The sequence below is a fragment of the Medicago sativa genome, chromosome 4, assembly GCF_051527215.1.
Source record: "Medicago sativa cultivar Bolivia chromosome 4, Bolivia_mono, whole genome shotgun sequence".
NCBI classification, from domain to species: Eukaryota; Viridiplantae; Streptophyta; class Magnoliopsida; order Fabales; family Fabaceae; genus Medicago; species Medicago sativa.
Genome location: NC_140752.1, coordinates 31,600,223 through 31,617,596, shown reverse-complemented (window position 1 = coordinate 31,617,596; position 17,374 = coordinate 31,600,223). Strand labels below are relative to the sequence as shown.

Here is a 17,374-nt window from a genome sequence, read left to right as displayed (position 1 = left end):
TACGTCGTTTTTGAAAAATAAACTTCGATTGTATTTCATTTTTTTCGTTAATTAACGCAACCTAACTCTCTATTCTTTAATTAGCGTAATTTGACGTCTTTAATGAAAAATAAACTTAGAAATGCATATATACAATTACAACGCTTTACTTTCAGGTGCGATCATACCAGCACTAATGCACCGGATCCCATCAGAACTCCGCAGTTAAGCGTGCTTGGGCGAGAGTAGTACTAGGATGGGTGACCTCCTGGGAAGTCCTTGTGTTGCACCTCTTTTTGCCAAAATTTCGTGTTCTTTGCACCTCTTTTTGCCAAAATTTCGTGTTCTTTTTGTTAATTAGCGTAATTTTACGTCGTTTTTGAAAAATAAACTTCGATTGTATTTCATTTTTTTCGTTAATTAACGCAACCTAACTCTCTATTCTTTAATTAGCGTAATTTGACGTCTTTAATGAAAAATAAACTTAGAAATGCATATATACAATTACAACGCTTTACTTTCAGGTGCGATCATACCAGCACTAATGCACCGGATCCCATCAGAACTCCGCAGTTAAGCGTGCTTGGGCGAGAGTAGTACTAGGATGGGTGACCTCCTGGGAAGTCCTTGTGTTGCACCTCTTTTGGCCAAAATTTCGTGTTCTTTGCACCTCTTTTTGCCAAAAATTCGTGTTCTTTTTGTTAATTAGCGTAATTTTACGTCGTTTTTGAAAAATAAACTTCGATTGTATTTCATTTTTTTCGTTAATTAACGCAACCTAACTCTCTACTCTTTAATTAGCGTAATTTGACGTCTTTAATGAAAAATAAACTTAGAAATGCATATATACAATTACAACGCTTTACTTTCAGGTGCGATCATACCAGCACTAATGCACCGGATCCCATCAGAACTCCGCAGTTAAGCGTGCTTGGGCGAGAGTAGTACTAGGATGGGTGACCTCCTGGGAAGTCCTTGTGTTGCACCTCTTTTTGCCAAAATTTCGTGTTCTTTGCACCTCTTTTTGCCAAAATTTCGTGTTCTTTTTGTTAATTAGCGTAATTTTACGTCGTTTTTGAAAAATAAACTTCGATTGTATTTCATTTTTTTCGTTAATTAACGCAACCTAACACTCTATTCTTTAATTAGCGTAATTTGACGTCTTTAATGAAAAATAAACTTAGAAATGCATATATACAATTACAACGCTTTACTTTCAGGTGCGATCATACCAGCACTAATGCACCGGATCCCATCAGAACTCCGCAGTTAAGCGTGCTTGGGCGAGAGTAGTACTAGGATGGGTGACCTTCTGGGAAGTCCTTGTGTTGCACCTGTTGCACCTCTTTTTGCCAAAATTTCGTGTTCTTTGCACCTCTTTTTGCCAAAATTTCGTGTTCTTTTTGTTAATTAGCGTAATTTTACGTCGTTTTTGAAAAATAAACTTCGATTGTATTTCATTTTTTTCGTTAATTAACGCAACCTAACACTCTATTCTTTAATTAGCGTAATTTGACGTCTTTAATGAAAAATAAACTTAGAAATGCATATATACAATTACAACGCTTTACTTTCAGGTGCGATCATACCAGCACTAATGCACCGGATCCCATCAGAACTCCGCAGTTAAGCGTGCTTGGGCGAGAGTAGTACTAGGATGGGTGACCTCCTGGGAAGTCCTTGTGTTGCACCTCTTTTTGCCAAAATTTCGTGTTCTTTGCACCTCTTTTTGCCAAAATTTCGTGTTCTTTTTGTTAATTAGCGTAATTTTACGTCGTTTTTGAAAAATAAACTTCGATTGTATTTCATTTTTTTCGTTAATTAACGCAACCTAACACTCTATTCTTTAATTAGCGTAATTTGACGTCTTTAATGAAAAATAAACTTAGAAATGCATATATACAATTACAACGCTTTACTTTCAGGTGCGATCATACCAGCACTAATGCACCGGATCCCATCAGAACTCCGCAGTTAAGCGTTCCGCAGTAAAGCGTGCTTGGGCGAGAGTAGTACTAGGATGGGTGACCTCCTGGGAAGTCCTTGTGTTGCACCTCTTTTTGCCAAAATTTCGTGTTCTTTGCACCTCTTTTTGCCAAAATTTCGTGTTCTTTTTGTTAATTAGCGTAATTTTACGTCGTTTTTGAAAAATAAACTTCGATTGTATTTCATTTTTTTCGTTAATTAACGCAACCTAACACTCTATTCTTTAATTAGCGTAATTTGACGTCTTTAATGAAAAATAAACTTAGAAATGCATATATACAATTACAACGCTTTACTTTCAGGTGCGATCATACCAGCACTAATGCACCGGATCCCATCAGAACTCCGCAGTTAAGCGTGCTTGGGCGAGAGTAGTACTAGGATGGGTGACCTCCTGGGAAGTCCTTGTGTTGCACGTGTTGCACCTCTTTTTGCCAAAATTTCGTGTTCTTTGCACCTCTTTTTGCCAAAATTTCGTGTTCTTTTTGTTAATTAGCGTAATTTTACGTCGTTTTTGAAAAATAAACTTCGATTGTATTTCATTTTTTTCGTTAATTAACGCAACCTAACACTCTATTCTTTAATTAGCGTAATTTGACGTCTTTAATGAAAAATAAACTTAGAAATGCATATATACAATTACAACGCTTTACTTTCAGGTGCGATCATACCAGCACTAATGCACCGGATCCCATCAGAACTCCGCAGTTAAGCGTGCTTGGGCGAGAGTAGTACTAGGATGGGTGACCTCCTGGGAAGTCCTTGTGTTGCACCTCTTTTTGCCAAAATTTCGTGTTCTTTGCACCTCTTTTTGCCAAAATTTCGTGTTCTTTTTGTTAATTAGCGTAATTTTACGTCGTTTTTGAAAAATAAACTTCGATTGTATTTCATTTTTTTCGTTAATTAACGCAACCTAACACTCTATTCTTTAATTAGCGTAATTTGACGTCTTTAATGAAAAATAAACTTAGAAATGCATATATACAATTACAACGCTTTACTTTCAGGTGCGATCATACCAGCACTAATGCACCGGATCCCATCAGAACTCCGCAGTTAAGCGTGCTTGGGCGAGAGTAGTACTAGGATGGGTGACCTCCTGGGAAGTCCTTGTGTTGCACCTCTTTTTGCCAAAATTTCGTGTTCTTTGCACCTCTTTTTGCCAAAATTTCGTGTTCTTTTTGTTAATTAGCGTAATTTTACGTCGTTTTTGAAAAATAAACTTCGATTGTATTTCATTTTTTTCGTTAATTAACGCAACCTAACTCTCTATTCTTTAATTAGCGTAATTTGACGTCTTTAATGAAAAATAAACTTAGAAATGCATATATACAATTACAACGCTTTACTTTCAGGTGCGATCATACCAGCACTAATGCACCGGATCCCATCAGAACTCCGCAGTTAAGCGTGCTTGGGCGAGAGTAGTACTAGGATGGGTGACCTCCTGGGAAGTCCTTGTGTTGCACCTCTTTTTGCCAAAATTTCGTGTTCTTTGCACCTCTTTTTGCCAAAATTTCGTGTTCTTTTTGTTAATTAGCGTAATTTTACGTCGTTTTTGAAAAATAAACTTCGATTGTATTTCATTTTTTTCGTTAATTAACGCAACCTAACTCTCTATTCTTTAATTAGCGTAATTTGACGTCTTTAATGAAAAATAAACTTAGAAATGCATATATACAATTACAACGCTTTACTTTCAGGTGCGATCATACCAGCACTAATGCACCGGATCCCATCAGAACTCCGCAGTTAAGCGTGCTTGGGCGAGAGTAGTACTAGGATGGGTGACCTCCTGGGAAGTCCTTGTGTTGCACCTCTTTTGGCCAAAATTTCGTGTTCTTTGCACCTCTTTTTGCCAAAAATTCGTGTTCTTTTTGTTAATTAGCGTAATTTTACGTCGTTTTTGAAAAATAAACTTCGATTGTATTTCATTTTTTTCGTTAATTAACGCAACCTAACTCTCTACTCTTTAATTAGCGTAATTTGACGTCTTTAATGAAAAATAAACTTAGAAATGCATATATACAATTACAACGCTTTACTTTCAGGTGCGATCATACCAGCACTAATGCACCGGATCCCATCAGAACTCCGCAGTTAAGCGTGCTTGGGCGAGAGTAGTACTAGGATGGGTGACCTCCTGGGAAGTCCTTGTGTTGCACCTCTTTTTGCCAAAATTTCGTGTTCTTTGCACCTCTTTTTGCCAAAATTTCGTGTTCTTTTTGTTAATTAGCGTAATTTTACGTCGTTTTTGAAAAATAAACTTCGATTGTATTTCATTTTTTTCGTTAATTAACGCAACCTAACACTCTATTCTTTAATTAGCGTAATTTGACGTCTTTAATGAAAAATAAACTTAGAAATGCATATATACAATTACAACGCTTTACTTTCAGGTGCGATCATACCAGCACTAATGCACCGGATCCCATCAGAACTCCGCAGTTAAGCGTGCTTGGGCGAGAGTAGTACTAGGATGGGTGACCTTCTGGGAAGTCCTTGTGTTGCACCTGTTGCACCTCTTTTTGCCAAAATTTCGTGTTCTTTGCACCTCTTTTTGCCAAAATTTCGTGTTCTTTTTGTTAATTAGCGTAATTTTATGTCGTTTTTGAAAAATAAACTTCGATTGTATTTCATTTTTTTCGTTAATTAACGCAACCTAACACTCTATTCTTTAATTAGCGTAATTTGACGTCTTTAATGAAAAATAAACTTAGAAATGCATATATACAATTACAACGCTTTACTTTTAGGTGCGATCATACCAGCACTAATGCACCGGATCCCATCAGAACTCCGCAGTTAAGCGTGCTTGGGCGAGAGTAGTACTAGGATGGGTGACCTCCTGGGAAGTCCTTGTGTTGCACCTCTTTTTGCCAAAATTTCGTGTTCTTTGCACCTCTTTTTGCCAAAATTTCGTGTTCTTTTTGTTAATTAGCGTAATTTTACGTCGTTTTTGAAAAATAAACTTCGATTGTATTTCATTTTTTTCGTTAATTAACGCAACCTAACACTCTATTCTTTAATTAGCGTAATTTGACGTCTTTAATGAAAAATAAACTTAGAAATGCATATATACAATTACAACGCTTTACTTTCAGGTGCGATCATACCAGCACTAATGCACCGGATCCCATCAGAACTCCGCAGTTAAGCGTTCCGCAGTTAAGCGTGCTTGGGCGAGAGTAGTACTAGGATGGGTGACCTCCTGGGAAGTCCTTGTGTTGCACCTCTTTTTGCCAAAATTTCGTGTTCTTTGCACCTCTTTTTGCCAAAATTTCGTGTTCTTTTTGTTAATTAGCGTAATTTTACGTCGTTTTTGAAAAATAAACTTCGATTGTATTTCATTTTTTTCGTTAATTAACGCAACCTAACTCTCTATTCTTTAATTATCGTAATTTGACGTCTTTAATGAAAAATAAACTTAGAAATGCATATATACAATTACAACGCTTTACTTTCAGGTGCGATCATACCAGCACTAATGCACCGGATCCCATCAGAACTCCGCAGTTAAGCGTGCTTGGGCGAGAGTAGTACTAGGATGGGTGACCTCCTGGGAAGTCCTTGTGTTGCACCTCTTTTTGCCAAAATTTCGTGTTCTTTGCACCTCTTTTTGCCAAAATTTCGTGTTCTTTTTGTTAATTAGCGTAATTTTACGTCGTTTTTGAAAAATAAACTTCGATTGTATTTCATTTTTTTCGTTAATTAACGCAACCTAACTCTCTATTCTTTAATTATCGTAATTTGACGTCTTTAATGAAAAATAAACTTAGAAATGCATATATACAATTACAACGCTTTACTTTCAGGTGCGATCATACCAGCACTAATGCACCGGATCCCATCAGAACTCCGCAGTTAAGCGTGCTTGGGCGAGAGTAGTACTAGGATGGGTGACCTCCTGGGAAGTCCTTGTGTTGCACCTCTTTTTGCCAAAATTTCGTGTTCTTTGCACCTCTTTTTGCCAAAATTTCGTGTTCTTTTTGTTAATTAGCGTAATTTTACGTCGTTTTTGAAAAATAAACTTCGATTGTATTTCATTTTTTTCGTTAATTAACGCAACCTAACTCTCTATTCTTTAATTAGCGTAATTTGACGTCTTTAATGAAAAATAAACTTAGAAATGCATATATACAATTACAACGCTTTACTTTCAGGTGCGATCATACCAGCACTAATGCACCGGATCCCATCAGAACTCCGCAGTTAAGCGTGCTTGGGCGAGAGTAGTACTAGGATGGGTGACCTCCTGGGAAGTCCTTGTGTTGCACCTCTTTTTGCCAAAATTTCGTGTTCTTTGCACCTCTTTTTGCCAAAATTTCGTGTTCTTTTTGTTAATTAGCGTAATTTTACGTCGTTTTTGAAAAATAAACTTCGATTGTATTTCATTTTTTTCGTTAATTAACGCAACCTAACTCTCTATTCTTTAATTAGCGTAATTTGACGTCTTTAATGAAAAATAAACTTAGAAATGCATATATACAATTACAACGCTTTACTTTCAGGTGCGATCATACCAGCACTAATGCACCAGATCCCATCAGAACTCCGCAGTTAAGCGTGCTTGGGCGAGAGTAGTACTAGGATGGGTGACCTCTTGGGAAGTCCTTGTGTTGCACCTCTTTTTGCCAAAATTTCGTGTTCTTTGCACCTCTTTTTGCCAAAATTTCGTGTTCTTTTTGTTAATTAGCGTAATTTTACGTCGTTTTTGAAAAATAAACTTCGATTGTATTTCATTTTTTTCGTTAATTAACGCAACCTAACACTCTATTCTTTAATTAGCGTAATTTGACGTCTTTAATGAAAAATAAACTTAGAAATGCATATATACAATTACAACGCTTTACTTTCAGGTGCGATCATACCAGCACTAATGCACCGGATCCCATCAGAACTCCGCAGTTAAGCGTGCTTGGGCGAGAGTAGTACTAGGATGGGTGACCTCCTGGGAAGTCCTTGTGTTGCACCTCTTTTTGCCAAAATTTCGTGTTCTTTGCACCTCTTTTTGCCAAAATTTCGTGTTCTTTTTGTTAATTAGCGTAATTTTACGTCGTTTTTGAAAAATAAACTTCGATTGTATTTCATTTTTTTCGTTAATTAACGCAACCTAACACTCTATTCTTTAATTAGCGTAATTTGACGTCTTTAATGAAAAATAAACTTAGAAATGCATATATACAATTACAACGCTTTACTTTCAGGTGCGATCATACCAGCACTAATGCACCGGATCCCATCAGAACTCCGCAGTTAAGCGTGCTTGGGCGAGAGTAGTACTAGGATGGGTGACCTCCTGGGAAGTCCTTGTGTTGCACCTCTTTTTGCCAAAATTTCGTGTTCTTTGCACCTCTTTTTGCCAAAATTTCGTGTTCTTTTTGTTAATTAGCGTAATTTTACGTCGTTTTTGAAAAATAAACTTCGATTGTATTTCATTTTTTTCGTTAATTAACGCAACCTAACTCTCTATTCTTTAATTAGCGTAATTTGACGTCTTTAATGAAAAATAAACTTAGAAATGCATATATACAATTACAACGCTTTACTTTCAGGTGCGATCATACCAGCACTAATGCACCGGATCCCATCAGAACTCCGCAGTTAAGCGTGCTTGGGCGAGAGTAGTACTAGGATGGGTGACCTCCTGGGAAGTCCTTGTGTTGCACCTCTTTTTGCCAAAATTTCGTGTTCTTTGCACCTCTTTTTGCCAAAATTTCGTGTTCTTTTTGTTAATTAGCGTAATTTTACGTCGTTTTTGAAAAATAAACTTCGATTGTATTTCATTTTTTTCGTTAATTAACGCAACCTAACTCTCTATTCTTTAATTAGCGTAATTTGACGTCTTTAATGAAAAATAAACTTAGAAATGCATATATACAATTACAACGCTTTACTTTCAGGTGCGATCATACCAGCACTAATGCACCGGATCCCATCAGAACTCCGCAGTTAAGCGTGCTTGGGCGAGAGTAGTACTAGGATGGGTGACCTCCTGGGAAGTCCTTGTGTTGCACCTCTTTTGGCCAAAATTTCGTGTTCTTTGCACCTCTTTTTGCCAAAAATTCGTGTTCTTTTTGTTAATTAGCGTAATTTTACGTCGTTTTTGAAAAATAAACTTCGATTGTATTTCATTTTTTTCGTTAATTAACGCAACCTAACTCTCTACTCTTTAATTAGCGTAATTTGACGTCTTTAATGAAAAATAAACTTAGAAATGCATATATACAATTACAACGCTTTACTTTCAGGTGCGATCATACCAGCACTAATGCACCGGATCCCATCAGAACTCCGCAGTTAAGCGTGCTTGGGCGAGAGTAGTACTAGGATGGGTGACCTCCTGGGAAGTCCTTGTGTTGCACCTCTTTTTGCCAAAATTTCGTGTTCTTTGCACCTCTTTTTGCCAAAATTTCGTGTTCTTTTTGTTAATTAGCGTAATTTTACGTCGTTTTTGAAAAATAAACTTCGATTGTATTTCAATTTTTTCGTTAATTAACGCAACCTAACACTCTATTCTTTAATTAGCGTAATTTGACGTCTTTAATGAAAAATAAACTTAGAAATGCATATATACAATTACAACGCTTTACTTTCAGGTGCGATCATACCAGCACTAATGCACCGGATCCCATCAGAACTCCGCAGTTAAGCGTGCTTGGGCGAGAGTAGTACTAGGATGGGTGACCTTCTGGGAAGTCCTTGTGTTGCACCTGTTGCACCTCTTTTTGCCAAAATTTCGTGTTCTTTGCACCTCTTTTTGCCAAAATTTCGTGTTCTTTTTGTTAATTAGCGTAATTTTACGTCGTTTTTGAAAAATAAACTTCGATTGTATTTCATTTTTTTCGTTAATTAACGCAACCTAACACTCTATTCTTTAATTAGCGTAATTTGACGTCTTTAATGAAAAATAAACTTAGAAATGCATATATACAATTACAACGCTTTACTTTCAGGTGCGATCATACCAGCACTAATGCACCGGATCCCATCAGAACTCCGCAGTTAAGCGTGCTTGGGCGAGAGTAGTACTAGGATGGGTGACCTCCTGGGAAGTCCTTGTGTTGCACCTCTTTTTGCCAAAATTTCGTGTTCTTTGCACCTCTTTTTGCCAAAATTTCGTGTTCTTTTTGTTAATTAGCGTAATTTTACGTCGTTTTTGAAAAATAAACTTCGATTGTATTTCATTTTTTTCGTTAATTAACGCAACCTAACACTCTATTCTTTAATTAGCGTAATTTGACGTCTTTAATGAAAAATAAACTTAGAAATGCATATATACAATTACAACGCTTTACTTTCAGGTGCGATCATACCAGCACTAATGCACCGGATCCCATCAGAACTCCGCAGTTAAGCGTTCCGCAGTTAAGCGTGCTTGGGCGAGAGTAGTACTAGGATGGGTGACCTCCTGGGAAGTCCTTGTGTTGCACCTCTTTTTGCCAAAATTTCGTGTTCTTTGCACCTCTTTTTGCCAAAATTTCGTGTTCTTTTTGTTAATTAGCGTAATTTTACGTCGTTTTTGAAAAATAAACTTCGATTGTATTTCATTTTTTTCGTTAATTAACGCAACCTAACTCTCTATTCTTTAATTAGCGTAATTTGACGTCTTTAATGAAAAATAAACTTAGAAATGCATATATACAATTACAACGCTTTACTTTCAGGTGCGATCATACCAGCACTAATGCACCGGATCCCATCAGAACTCCGCAGTTAAGCGTGCTTGGGCGAGAGTAGTACTAGGATGGGTGACCTCCTGGGAAGTCCTTGTGTTGCACCTCTTTTTGCCAAAATTTCGTGTTCTTTGCACCTCTTTTTGCCAAAATTTCGTGTTCTTTTTGTTAATTAGCGTAATTTTACGTCGTTTTTGAAAAATAAACTTCGATTGTATTTCATTTTTTTCGTTAATTAACGCAACCTAACTCTCTATTCTTTAATTAGCGTAATTTGACGTCTTTAATGAAAAATAAACTTAGAAATGCATATATACAATTACAACGCTTTACTTTCAGGTGCGATCATACCAGCACTAATGCACCGGATCCCATCAGAACTCCGCAGTTAAGCGTGCTTGGGCGAGAGTAGTACTAGGATGGGTGACCTCCTGGGAAGTCCTTGTGTTGCACCTCTTTTTGCCAAAATTTCGTGTTCTTTGCACCTCTTTTTGCCAAAATTTCGTGTTCTTTTTGTTAATTAGCGTAATTTTACGTCGTTTTTGAAAAATAAACTTCGATTGTATTTCATTTTTTTCGTTAATTAACGCAACCTAACTCTCTATTCTTTAATTAGCGTAATTTGACGTCTTTAATGAAAAATAAACTTAGAAATGCATATATACAATTACAACGCTTTACTTTCAGGTGCGATCATACCAGCACTAATGCACCGGATCCCATCAGAACTCCGCAGTTAAGCGTGCTTGCGCGAGAGTAGTACTAGGATGGGTGACCTCCTGGGAAGTCCTTGTGTTGCACCTCTTTTTGCCAAAATTTCGTGTTCTTTGCACCTCTTTTTGCCAAAATTTCGTGTTCTTTTTGTTAATTAGCGTAATTTTACGTCGTTTTTGAAAAATAAACTTCGATTGTATTTCATTTTTTTCGTTAATTAACGCAACCTAACACTCTATTCTTTAATTAGCGTAATTTGACGTCTTTAATGAAAAATAAACTTAGAAATGCATATATACAATTACAACGCTTTACTTTCAGGTGCGATCATACCAGCACTAATGCACCGGATCCCATCAGAACTCCGCAGTTAAGCGTGCTTGGGCGAGAGTAGTACTAGGATGGGTGACCTCCTGGGAAGTCCTTGTGTTGCACCTCTTTTTGCCAAAATTTCGTGTTCTTTGCACCTCTTTTTGCCAAAATTTCGTGTTCTTTTTGTTAATTAGCGTAATTTTACGTCGTTTTTGAAAAATAAACTTCGATTGTATTTCATTTTTTTCGTTAATTAACGCAACCTAACTCTCTATTCTTTAATTAGCGTAATTTGACGTCTTTAATGAAAAATAAACTTAGAAATGCATATATACAATTACAACGCTTTACTTTCAGGTGTGATCATACCAGCACTAATGCACCGGATTCCATCAGAACTCCGCAGTTAAGCGTGCTTGGGCGAGAGTAGTACTAGGATGGGTGACCTCCTGGGAAGTCCTTGTGTTGCACCTCTTTTTGCCAAAATTTCGTGTTCTTTGCACCTCTTTTTGCCAAAATTTCGTGTTCTTTTTGTTAATTAGCGTAATTTTACGTCGTTTTTGAAAAATAAACTTCGATTGTATTTCATTTTTTTCGTTAATTAACGCAACCTAACTCTCTATTCTTTAATTAGCGTAATTTGACGTCTTTAATGAAAAATAAACTTAGAAATGCATATATACAATTACAACGCTTTACTTTCAGGTGCGATCATACCAGCACTAATGCACCGGATCCCATCAGAACTCCGCAGTTAAGCGTGCTTGGGCGAGAGTAGTACTAGGATGGGTGACCTCCTGGGAAGTCCTTGTGTTGCACCTGTTGCACCTCTTTTTGCCAAAATTTCGTGTTCTTTGCACCTCTTTTTGCCAAAATTTCGTGTTCTTTTTGTTAATTAGCGTAATTTTACGTCGTTTTTGAAAAATAAACTTCGATTGTATTTCATTTTTTTTGTTAATTAACGCAACCTAACACTCTATTCTTTAATTAGCGTAATTTGACGTCTTTAATGAAAAATAAACTTAGAAATGCATATATACAATTACAACGCTTTACTTTCAGGTGCGATCATACCAGCACTAATGCACCGGATCCCATCAGAACTCCGCAGTTAAGCGTGCTTGGGCGAGAGTAGTACTAGGATGGGTGACCTCCTGGGAAGTCCTTGTGTTGCACCTCTTTTTGCCAAAATTTCGTGTTCTTTGCACCTCTTTTTGCCAAAATTTCGTGTTCTTTTTGTTAATTAGCGTAATTTTACGTCGTTTTTGAAAAATAAACTTCGATTGTATTTCATTTTTTTCGTTAATTAACGCAACCTAACACTCTATTCTTTAATTAGCGTAATTTGACGTCTTTAATGAAAAATAAACTTAGAAATGCATATATACAATTACAACGCTTTACTTTCAGGTGCGATCATACCAGCACTAATGCACCGGATCCCATCAGAACTCCGCAGTTAAGCGTTCCGCAGTTAAGCGTGCTTGGGCGAGAGTAGTACTAGGATGGGTGACCTCCTGGGAAGTCCTTGTGTTGCACCTCTTTTTGCCAAAATTTCGTGTTCTTTGCACCTCTTTTTGCCAAAATTTCGTGTTCTTTTTGTTAATTAGCGTAATTTTACGTCGTTTTTGAAAAATAAACTTCGATTGTATTTCATTTTTTTCGTTAATTAACGCAACCTAACTCTCTATTCTTTAATTAGCGTAATTTGACGTCTTTAATGAAAAATAAACTTAGAAATGCATATATACAATTACAACGCTTTACTTTCAGGTGCGATCATACCAGCACTAATGCACCGGATCCCATCAGAACTCCGCAGTTAAGCGTGCTTGGGCGAGAGTAGTACTAGGATGGGTGACCTCCTGGGAAGTCCTTGTGTTGCACCTCTTTTTGCCAAAATTTCGTGTTCTTTGCACCTCTTTTTGCCAAAATTTCGTGTTCTTTTTGTTAATTAGCGTAATTTTACGTCGTTTTTGAAAAATAAACTTCGATTGTATTTCATTTTTTTCGTTAATTAACGCAACCTAACTCTCTATTCTTTAATTAGCGTAATTTGACGTCTTTAATGAAAAATAAACTTAGAAATGCATATATACAATTACAACGCTTTACTTTCAGGTGCGATCATACCAGCACTAATGCACCGGATCCCATCAGAACTCCGCAGTTAAGCGTGCTTGGGCGAGAGTAGTACTAGGATGGGTGACCTCCTGGGAAGTCCTTGTGTTGCACCTCTTTTTGCCAAAATTTCGTGTTCTTTGCACCTCTTTTTGCCAAAATTTCGTGTTCTTTTTGTTAATTAGCGTAATTTTACGTCGTTTTTGAAAAATAAACTTCGATTGTATTTCATTTTTTTCGTTAATTAACGCAACCTAACTCTCTATTCTTTAATTAGCGTAATTTGACGTCTTTAATGAAAAATAAACTTAGAAATGCATATATACAATTACAACGCTTTACTTTCAGGTGCGATCATACCAGCACTAATGCACCGGATCCCATCAGAACTCCGCAGTTAAGCGTGCTTGGGCGAGAGTAGTACTAGGATGGGTGACCTCCTGGGAAGTCCTTGTGTTGCACCTCTTTTTGCCAAAATTTCGTGTTCTTTGCACCTCTTTTTGCCAAAATTTCGTGTTCTTTTTGTTAATTAGCGTAATTTTACGTCGTTTTTGAAAAATAAACTTCGATTGTATTTCATTTTTTTCGTTAATTAACGCAACCTAACTCTCTATTCTTTAATTAGCGTAATTTGACGTCTTTAATGAAAAATAAACTTAGAAATGCATATATACAATTACAACGCTTTACTTTCAGGTGCGATCATACCAGCACTAATGCACCAGATCCCATCAGAACTCCGCAGTTAAGCGTGCTTGGGCGAGAGTAGTACTAGGATGGGTGACCTCCTGGGAAGTCCTTGTGTTGCACCTCTTTTTGCCAAAATTTCGTGTTCTTTGCACCTCTTTTTGCCAAAATTTCGTGTTCTTTTTGTTAATTAGCGTAATTTTACGTCGTTTTTGAAAAATAAACTTCGATTGTATTTCATTTTTTTCGTTAATTAACGCAACCTAACACTCTATTCTTTAATTAGCGTAATTTGACGTCTTTAATGAAAAATAAACTTAGAAATGCATATATACAATTACAACGCTTTACTTTCAGGTGCGATCATACCAGCACTAATGCACCGGATCCCATCAGAACTCCGCAGTTAAGCGTGCTTGGGCGAGAGTAGTACTAGGATGGGTGACCTCCTGGGAAGTCCTTGTGTTGCACCTCTTTTTGCCAAAATTTAGTGTTCTTTGCACCTCTTTTTGCCAAAATTTCGTGTTCTTTTTGTTAATTAGCGTAATTTTACGTCGTTTTTGAAAAATAAACTTCGATTGTATTTCATTTTTTTCGTTAATTAACGCAACCTAACACTCTATTCTTTAATTAGCGTAATTTGACGTCTTTAATGAAAAATAAACTTAGAAATGCATATATACAATTACAACGCTTTACTTTCAGGTGCGATCATACCAGCACTAATGCACCGGATCCCATCAGAACTCCGCAGTTAAGCGTGCTTGGGCGAGAGTAGTACTAGGATGGGTGACCTCCTGGGAAGTCCTTGTGTTGCACCTCTTTTTGCCAAAATTTCGTGTTCTTTGCACCTCTTTTTGCCAAAATTTCGTGTTCTTTTTGTTAATTAGCGTAATTTTACGTCGTTTTTGAAAAATAAACTTCGATTGTATTTCATTTTTTTCGTTAATTAACGTAACCTAACACTCTATTCTTTAATTAGCGTAATTTGACGTCTTTAATGAAAAATAAACTTAGAAATGCATATATACAATTACAACGCTTTACTTTCAGGAGCGATCATACCAGCACTAATGCACCGGATCCCATCAGAACTCCGTAGTTAAGCGTGCTTGGGCGAGAGTAGTACTAGGATGGGTGACCTCCTGGGAAGTCCTTGTGTTGCACCTCTTTTTGCCAAAATTTCGTGTTCTTTGCACCTCTTTTTGCCAAAATTTCGTGTTCTTTGCACCTCTTTTTGCCAAAATTTCGTGTTCTTTTTGTTAATTAGCGTAATTTTACGTCGTTTTTGAAAAATAAACTTCGATTGTATTTCATTTTTTTCGTTAATTAACGCAACCTAACACTCTATTCTTTAATTAGCGTAATTTGACGTCTTTAATGAAAAATAAACTTAGAAATGCATATATACAATTACAACGCTTTACTTTCAGGTGCGATCATACCAGCACTAATGCACCGGATCCCATCAGAACTCCGCAGTTAAGCGTGCTTGGGCGAGAGTAGTACTAGGATGGGTGACCTCCTGGGAAGTCCTTGTGTTGCACCTCTTTTTGCCAAAATTTCGTGTTCTTTGCACCTCTTTTTGCCAAAATTTCGTGTTCTTTTTGTTAATTAGCGTAATTTTACGTCGTTTTTGAAAAATAAACTTCGATTGTATTTCATTTTTTTCGTTAATTAACGCAACCTAACACTCTATTCTTTAATTAGCGTAATTTGACGTCTTTAATGAAAAATAAACTTAGAAATGCATATATACAATTACAACGCTTTACTTTCAGGTGCGATCATACCAGCACTAATGCACCGGATCCCATCAGAACTCCGCAGTTAAGCGTGCTTGGGCGAGAGTAGTACTAGGATGGGTGACCTCCTGGGAAGTCCTTGTGTTGCACCTCTTTTTGCCAAAATTTCGTGTTCTTTGCACCTCTTTTTGCCAAAATTTCGTGTTCTTTTTGTTAATTAGCGTAATTTTACGTCGTTTTTGAAAAATAAACTTCGATTGTATTTCATTTTTTTCGTTAATTAACGTAACCTAACACTCTATTCTTTAATTAGCGTAATTTGACGTCTTTAATGAAAAATAAACTTAGAAATGCATATATACAATTATAACGCTTTACTTTCAGGAGCGATCATACCAGCACTAATGCACCGGATCCCATCAGAACTCCGTAGTTAAGCGTGCTTGGGCGAGAGTAGTACTAGGATGGGTGACCTCCTGGGAAGTCCTTGTGTTGCACCTCTTTTTGCCAAAATTTCGTGTTCTTTGCACCTCTTTTTGCCAAAATTTCGTGTTCTTTGCACCTCTTTTTGCCAAAATTTCGTGTTCTTTTTGTTAATTAGCGTAATTTTACGTCGTTTTTGAAAAATAAACTTCGATTGTATTTCATTTTTTTCGTTAATTAACGCAACCTAACTCTCTATTCTTTAATTAGCGTAATTTGACGTCTTTAATGAAAAATAAACTTAGAAATGCATATATACAATTACAACGCTTTACTTTCAGGTGCGATCATACCAGCACTAATGCACCGGATCCCATCAGAACTCCGCAGTTAAGCGTGCTTGGGCGAGAGTAGTACTAGGATGGGTGACCTCCTGGGAAGTCCTTGTGTTGCACCTCTTTTTGCCAAAATTTCGTGTTCTTTGCACCTCTTTTTGCCAAAATTTCGTGTTCTTTTTGTTAATTAGCGTAATTTTACGTCGTTTTTGAAAAATAAACTTCGATTGTATTTCATTTTTTTCGTTAATTAACGCAACCTAACTCTCTATTCTTTAATTAGCGTAATTTGACGTCTTTAATGAAAAATAAACTTAGAAATGCATATATACAATTACAACGCTTTACTTTCAGGTGCGATCATACCAGCACTAATGCACCGGATCCCATCAGAACTCCGCAGTTAAGCGTGCTTGGGCGAGAGTAGTACTAGGATGGGTGACCTCCTGGGAAGTCCTTGTGTTGCACCTCTTTTTGCCAAAATTTCGTGTTCTTTGCACCTCTTTTTGCCAAAATTTCGTGTTCTTTTTGTTAATTAGCGTAATTTTACGTCGTTTTTGAAAAATAAACTTCGATTGTATTTCATTTTTTTCGTTAATTAACGCAACCTAACTCTCTATTCTTTAATTAGCGTAATTTGACGTCTTTAATGAAAAATAAACTTAGAAATGCATATATACAATTACAACGCTTTACTTTCAGGTGCGATCATACCAGCACTAATGCACCGGATCCCATCAGAACTCCGCAGTTAAGCGTGCTTGGGCGAGAGTAGTACTAGGATGGGTGACCTCCTGGGAAGTCCTTGTGTTGCACCTCTTTTTGCCAAAATTTCGTGTTCTTTGCACCTCTTTTTGCCAAAATTTCGTGTTCTTTTTGTTAATTAGCGTAATTTTACGTCGTTTTTGAAAAATAAACTTCGATTGTATTTCATTTTTTTCGTTAATTAACGCAACCTAACTCTCTATTCTTTAATTAGCGTAATTTGACGTCTTTAATGAAAAATAAACTTAGAAATGCATATATACAATTACAACGCTTTACTTTCAGGTGCGATCATACCAGCACTAATGCACCGGATCCCATCAGAACTCCGCAGTTAAGCGTGCTTGGGCGAGAGTAGTACTAGGATGGGTGACCTCCTGGGAAGTCCTTGTGTTGCACCTCTTTTTGCCAAAATTTCGTGTTCTTTGCACCTCTTTTTGCCAAAATTTCGTGTTCTTTTTGTTAATTAGCGTAATTTTACGTCGTTTTTGAAAAATAAACTTCGATTGTATTTCATTTTTTTCGTTAATTAACGCAACCTAACACTCTATTCTTTAATTAGCGTAATTTGACGTCTTTAATGAAAAATAAACTTAGAAATGCATATATACAATTACAACGCTTTACTTTC

General features: G+C 36.7%; 45 non-coding genes and 4 pseudogenes across 45 annotated transcripts; all 49 read left to right on the top strand.

Moving 5' to 3' along the window:
- Positions 1-153: 153 nt before the first annotated feature.
- LOC146928324 (5S ribosomal RNA) lies at positions 154-272 on the top strand. Its single transcript, XR_015009673.1, has one exon. It is a non-coding gene; the product is annotated as a 5S ribosomal RNA (ribosomal RNA).
- A 229-nt stretch (positions 273-501) lies between these two features.
- Positions 502-620, top strand: LOC146928323 (5S ribosomal RNA). Its single transcript, XR_015009672.1, has one exon. It is a non-coding gene; the product is annotated as a 5S ribosomal RNA (ribosomal RNA).
- A 229-nt stretch (positions 621-849) lies between these two features.
- On the top strand, positions 850-968 carry LOC146928322 (5S ribosomal RNA). Its single transcript, XR_015009670.1, has one exon. It is a non-coding gene; the product is annotated as a 5S ribosomal RNA (ribosomal RNA).
- A 229-nt stretch (positions 969-1,197) lies between these two features.
- Positions 1,198-1,316, top strand: LOC146928321 (5S ribosomal RNA). Its single transcript, XR_015008860.1, has one exon. It is a non-coding gene; the product is annotated as a 5S ribosomal RNA (ribosomal RNA).
- Positions 1,317-1,554: 238 nt separating this feature from the next.
- Positions 1,555-1,673, top strand: LOC146928320 (5S ribosomal RNA). Its single transcript, XR_015009669.1, has one exon. It is a non-coding gene; the product is annotated as a 5S ribosomal RNA (ribosomal RNA).
- Positions 1,674-1,902: 229 nt separating this feature from the next.
- On the top strand, positions 1,903-2,036 carry LOC146928319 (5S ribosomal RNA; annotated as a pseudogene).
- Positions 2,037-2,265: 229 nt separating this feature from the next.
- Positions 2,266-2,384, top strand: LOC146928318 (5S ribosomal RNA). Its single transcript, XR_015008932.1, has one exon. It is a non-coding gene; the product is annotated as a 5S ribosomal RNA (ribosomal RNA).
- A 238-nt stretch (positions 2,385-2,622) lies between these two features.
- On the top strand, positions 2,623-2,741 carry LOC146928317 (5S ribosomal RNA). Its single transcript, XR_015009668.1, has one exon. It is a non-coding gene; the product is annotated as a 5S ribosomal RNA (ribosomal RNA).
- A 229-nt stretch (positions 2,742-2,970) lies between these two features.
- LOC146928316 (5S ribosomal RNA) lies at positions 2,971-3,089 on the top strand. Its single transcript, XR_015009667.1, has one exon. It is a non-coding gene; the product is annotated as a 5S ribosomal RNA (ribosomal RNA).
- Positions 3,090-3,318: 229 nt separating this feature from the next.
- On the top strand, positions 3,319-3,437 carry LOC146928315 (5S ribosomal RNA). The gene has a single exon (XR_015009666.1). It is a non-coding gene; the product is annotated as a 5S ribosomal RNA (ribosomal RNA).
- A 229-nt stretch (positions 3,438-3,666) lies between these two features.
- On the top strand, positions 3,667-3,785 carry LOC146928314 (5S ribosomal RNA). Its single transcript, XR_015009665.1, has one exon. It is a non-coding gene; the product is annotated as a 5S ribosomal RNA (ribosomal RNA).
- Positions 3,786-4,014: 229 nt separating this feature from the next.
- LOC146928313 (5S ribosomal RNA) lies at positions 4,015-4,133 on the top strand. The gene has a single exon (XR_015009664.1). It is a non-coding gene; the product is annotated as a 5S ribosomal RNA (ribosomal RNA).
- A 229-nt stretch (positions 4,134-4,362) lies between these two features.
- On the top strand, positions 4,363-4,481 carry LOC146928312 (5S ribosomal RNA). Its single transcript, XR_015008858.1, has one exon. It is a non-coding gene; the product is annotated as a 5S ribosomal RNA (ribosomal RNA).
- Positions 4,482-4,719: 238 nt separating this feature from the next.
- LOC146928311 (5S ribosomal RNA) lies at positions 4,720-4,838 on the top strand. The gene has a single exon (XR_015009663.1). It is a non-coding gene; the product is annotated as a 5S ribosomal RNA (ribosomal RNA).
- A 229-nt stretch (positions 4,839-5,067) lies between these two features.
- Positions 5,068-5,201, top strand: LOC146928310 (5S ribosomal RNA; annotated as a pseudogene).
- Positions 5,202-5,430: 229 nt separating this feature from the next.
- Positions 5,431-5,549, top strand: LOC146928309 (5S ribosomal RNA). The gene has a single exon (XR_015009662.1). It is a non-coding gene; the product is annotated as a 5S ribosomal RNA (ribosomal RNA).
- A 229-nt stretch (positions 5,550-5,778) lies between these two features.
- LOC146928308 (5S ribosomal RNA) lies at positions 5,779-5,897 on the top strand. Its single transcript, XR_015009661.1, has one exon. It is a non-coding gene; the product is annotated as a 5S ribosomal RNA (ribosomal RNA).
- A 229-nt stretch (positions 5,898-6,126) lies between these two features.
- Positions 6,127-6,245, top strand: LOC146928307 (5S ribosomal RNA). Its single transcript, XR_015009659.1, has one exon. It is a non-coding gene; the product is annotated as a 5S ribosomal RNA (ribosomal RNA).
- Positions 6,246-6,474: 229 nt separating this feature from the next.
- On the top strand, positions 6,475-6,593 carry LOC146928306 (5S ribosomal RNA). Its single transcript, XR_015008918.1, has one exon. It is a non-coding gene; the product is annotated as a 5S ribosomal RNA (ribosomal RNA).
- Positions 6,594-6,822: 229 nt separating this feature from the next.
- On the top strand, positions 6,823-6,941 carry LOC146928305 (5S ribosomal RNA). The gene has a single exon (XR_015009658.1). It is a non-coding gene; the product is annotated as a 5S ribosomal RNA (ribosomal RNA).
- Positions 6,942-7,170: 229 nt separating this feature from the next.
- LOC146928304 (5S ribosomal RNA) lies at positions 7,171-7,289 on the top strand. Its single transcript, XR_015009657.1, has one exon. It is a non-coding gene; the product is annotated as a 5S ribosomal RNA (ribosomal RNA).
- Positions 7,290-7,518: 229 nt separating this feature from the next.
- Positions 7,519-7,637, top strand: LOC146928303 (5S ribosomal RNA). The gene has a single exon (XR_015009656.1). It is a non-coding gene; the product is annotated as a 5S ribosomal RNA (ribosomal RNA).
- A 229-nt stretch (positions 7,638-7,866) lies between these two features.
- LOC146928302 (5S ribosomal RNA) lies at positions 7,867-7,985 on the top strand. Its single transcript, XR_015009655.1, has one exon. It is a non-coding gene; the product is annotated as a 5S ribosomal RNA (ribosomal RNA).
- A 229-nt stretch (positions 7,986-8,214) lies between these two features.
- LOC146928301 (5S ribosomal RNA) lies at positions 8,215-8,333 on the top strand. Its single transcript, XR_015009654.1, has one exon. It is a non-coding gene; the product is annotated as a 5S ribosomal RNA (ribosomal RNA).
- Positions 8,334-8,562: 229 nt separating this feature from the next.
- On the top strand, positions 8,563-8,681 carry LOC146928300 (5S ribosomal RNA). Its single transcript, XR_015008857.1, has one exon. It is a non-coding gene; the product is annotated as a 5S ribosomal RNA (ribosomal RNA).
- A 238-nt stretch (positions 8,682-8,919) lies between these two features.
- Positions 8,920-9,038, top strand: LOC146928299 (5S ribosomal RNA). The gene has a single exon (XR_015009653.1). It is a non-coding gene; the product is annotated as a 5S ribosomal RNA (ribosomal RNA).
- A 229-nt stretch (positions 9,039-9,267) lies between these two features.
- LOC146928298 (5S ribosomal RNA) lies at positions 9,268-9,401 on the top strand (annotated as a pseudogene).
- A 229-nt stretch (positions 9,402-9,630) lies between these two features.
- On the top strand, positions 9,631-9,749 carry LOC146928297 (5S ribosomal RNA). Its single transcript, XR_015009652.1, has one exon. It is a non-coding gene; the product is annotated as a 5S ribosomal RNA (ribosomal RNA).
- A 229-nt stretch (positions 9,750-9,978) lies between these two features.
- Positions 9,979-10,097, top strand: LOC146928296 (5S ribosomal RNA). Its single transcript, XR_015009651.1, has one exon. It is a non-coding gene; the product is annotated as a 5S ribosomal RNA (ribosomal RNA).
- A 229-nt stretch (positions 10,098-10,326) lies between these two features.
- Positions 10,327-10,445, top strand: LOC146928295 (5S ribosomal RNA). Its single transcript, XR_015008958.1, has one exon. It is a non-coding gene; the product is annotated as a 5S ribosomal RNA (ribosomal RNA).
- A 229-nt stretch (positions 10,446-10,674) lies between these two features.
- LOC146928294 (5S ribosomal RNA) lies at positions 10,675-10,793 on the top strand. The gene has a single exon (XR_015009650.1). It is a non-coding gene; the product is annotated as a 5S ribosomal RNA (ribosomal RNA).
- Positions 10,794-11,022: 229 nt separating this feature from the next.
- LOC146928293 (5S ribosomal RNA) lies at positions 11,023-11,141 on the top strand. The gene has a single exon (XR_015008920.1). It is a non-coding gene; the product is annotated as a 5S ribosomal RNA (ribosomal RNA).
- A 229-nt stretch (positions 11,142-11,370) lies between these two features.
- LOC146928292 (5S ribosomal RNA) lies at positions 11,371-11,489 on the top strand. Its single transcript, XR_015008846.1, has one exon. It is a non-coding gene; the product is annotated as a 5S ribosomal RNA (ribosomal RNA).
- A 238-nt stretch (positions 11,490-11,727) lies between these two features.
- LOC146928291 (5S ribosomal RNA) lies at positions 11,728-11,846 on the top strand. Its single transcript, XR_015009648.1, has one exon. It is a non-coding gene; the product is annotated as a 5S ribosomal RNA (ribosomal RNA).
- A 229-nt stretch (positions 11,847-12,075) lies between these two features.
- On the top strand, positions 12,076-12,209 carry LOC146928290 (5S ribosomal RNA; annotated as a pseudogene).
- A 229-nt stretch (positions 12,210-12,438) lies between these two features.
- LOC146928289 (5S ribosomal RNA) lies at positions 12,439-12,557 on the top strand. The gene has a single exon (XR_015009647.1). It is a non-coding gene; the product is annotated as a 5S ribosomal RNA (ribosomal RNA).
- Positions 12,558-12,786: 229 nt separating this feature from the next.
- Positions 12,787-12,905, top strand: LOC146928288 (5S ribosomal RNA). The gene has a single exon (XR_015009646.1). It is a non-coding gene; the product is annotated as a 5S ribosomal RNA (ribosomal RNA).
- A 229-nt stretch (positions 12,906-13,134) lies between these two features.
- Positions 13,135-13,253, top strand: LOC146928287 (5S ribosomal RNA). Its single transcript, XR_015009645.1, has one exon. It is a non-coding gene; the product is annotated as a 5S ribosomal RNA (ribosomal RNA).
- Positions 13,254-13,482: 229 nt separating this feature from the next.
- LOC146928286 (5S ribosomal RNA) lies at positions 13,483-13,601 on the top strand. The gene has a single exon (XR_015008906.1). It is a non-coding gene; the product is annotated as a 5S ribosomal RNA (ribosomal RNA).
- Positions 13,602-13,830: 229 nt separating this feature from the next.
- On the top strand, positions 13,831-13,949 carry LOC146928285 (5S ribosomal RNA). Its single transcript, XR_015009644.1, has one exon. It is a non-coding gene; the product is annotated as a 5S ribosomal RNA (ribosomal RNA).
- A 229-nt stretch (positions 13,950-14,178) lies between these two features.
- Positions 14,179-14,297, top strand: LOC146928284 (5S ribosomal RNA). Its single transcript, XR_015009642.1, has one exon. It is a non-coding gene; the product is annotated as a 5S ribosomal RNA (ribosomal RNA).
- Positions 14,298-14,526: 229 nt separating this feature from the next.
- LOC146928283 (5S ribosomal RNA) lies at positions 14,527-14,645 on the top strand. The gene has a single exon (XR_015008902.1). It is a non-coding gene; the product is annotated as a 5S ribosomal RNA (ribosomal RNA).
- Positions 14,646-14,906: 261 nt separating this feature from the next.
- On the top strand, positions 14,907-15,025 carry LOC146928282 (5S ribosomal RNA). The gene has a single exon (XR_015009641.1). It is a non-coding gene; the product is annotated as a 5S ribosomal RNA (ribosomal RNA).
- A 229-nt stretch (positions 15,026-15,254) lies between these two features.
- On the top strand, positions 15,255-15,373 carry LOC146928281 (5S ribosomal RNA). Its single transcript, XR_015009640.1, has one exon. It is a non-coding gene; the product is annotated as a 5S ribosomal RNA (ribosomal RNA).
- Positions 15,374-15,602: 229 nt separating this feature from the next.
- LOC146928280 (5S ribosomal RNA) lies at positions 15,603-15,721 on the top strand. Its single transcript, XR_015008901.1, has one exon. It is a non-coding gene; the product is annotated as a 5S ribosomal RNA (ribosomal RNA).
- Positions 15,722-15,982: 261 nt separating this feature from the next.
- LOC146928279 (5S ribosomal RNA) lies at positions 15,983-16,101 on the top strand. The gene has a single exon (XR_015009639.1). It is a non-coding gene; the product is annotated as a 5S ribosomal RNA (ribosomal RNA).
- A 229-nt stretch (positions 16,102-16,330) lies between these two features.
- LOC146928278 (5S ribosomal RNA) lies at positions 16,331-16,449 on the top strand. Its single transcript, XR_015009638.1, has one exon. It is a non-coding gene; the product is annotated as a 5S ribosomal RNA (ribosomal RNA).
- A 229-nt stretch (positions 16,450-16,678) lies between these two features.
- Positions 16,679-16,797, top strand: LOC146928277 (5S ribosomal RNA). The gene has a single exon (XR_015009636.1). It is a non-coding gene; the product is annotated as a 5S ribosomal RNA (ribosomal RNA).
- Positions 16,798-17,026: 229 nt separating this feature from the next.
- Positions 17,027-17,145, top strand: LOC146928276 (5S ribosomal RNA). The gene has a single exon (XR_015009635.1). It is a non-coding gene; the product is annotated as a 5S ribosomal RNA (ribosomal RNA).
- Positions 17,146-17,374: the final 229 nt, after the last annotated feature.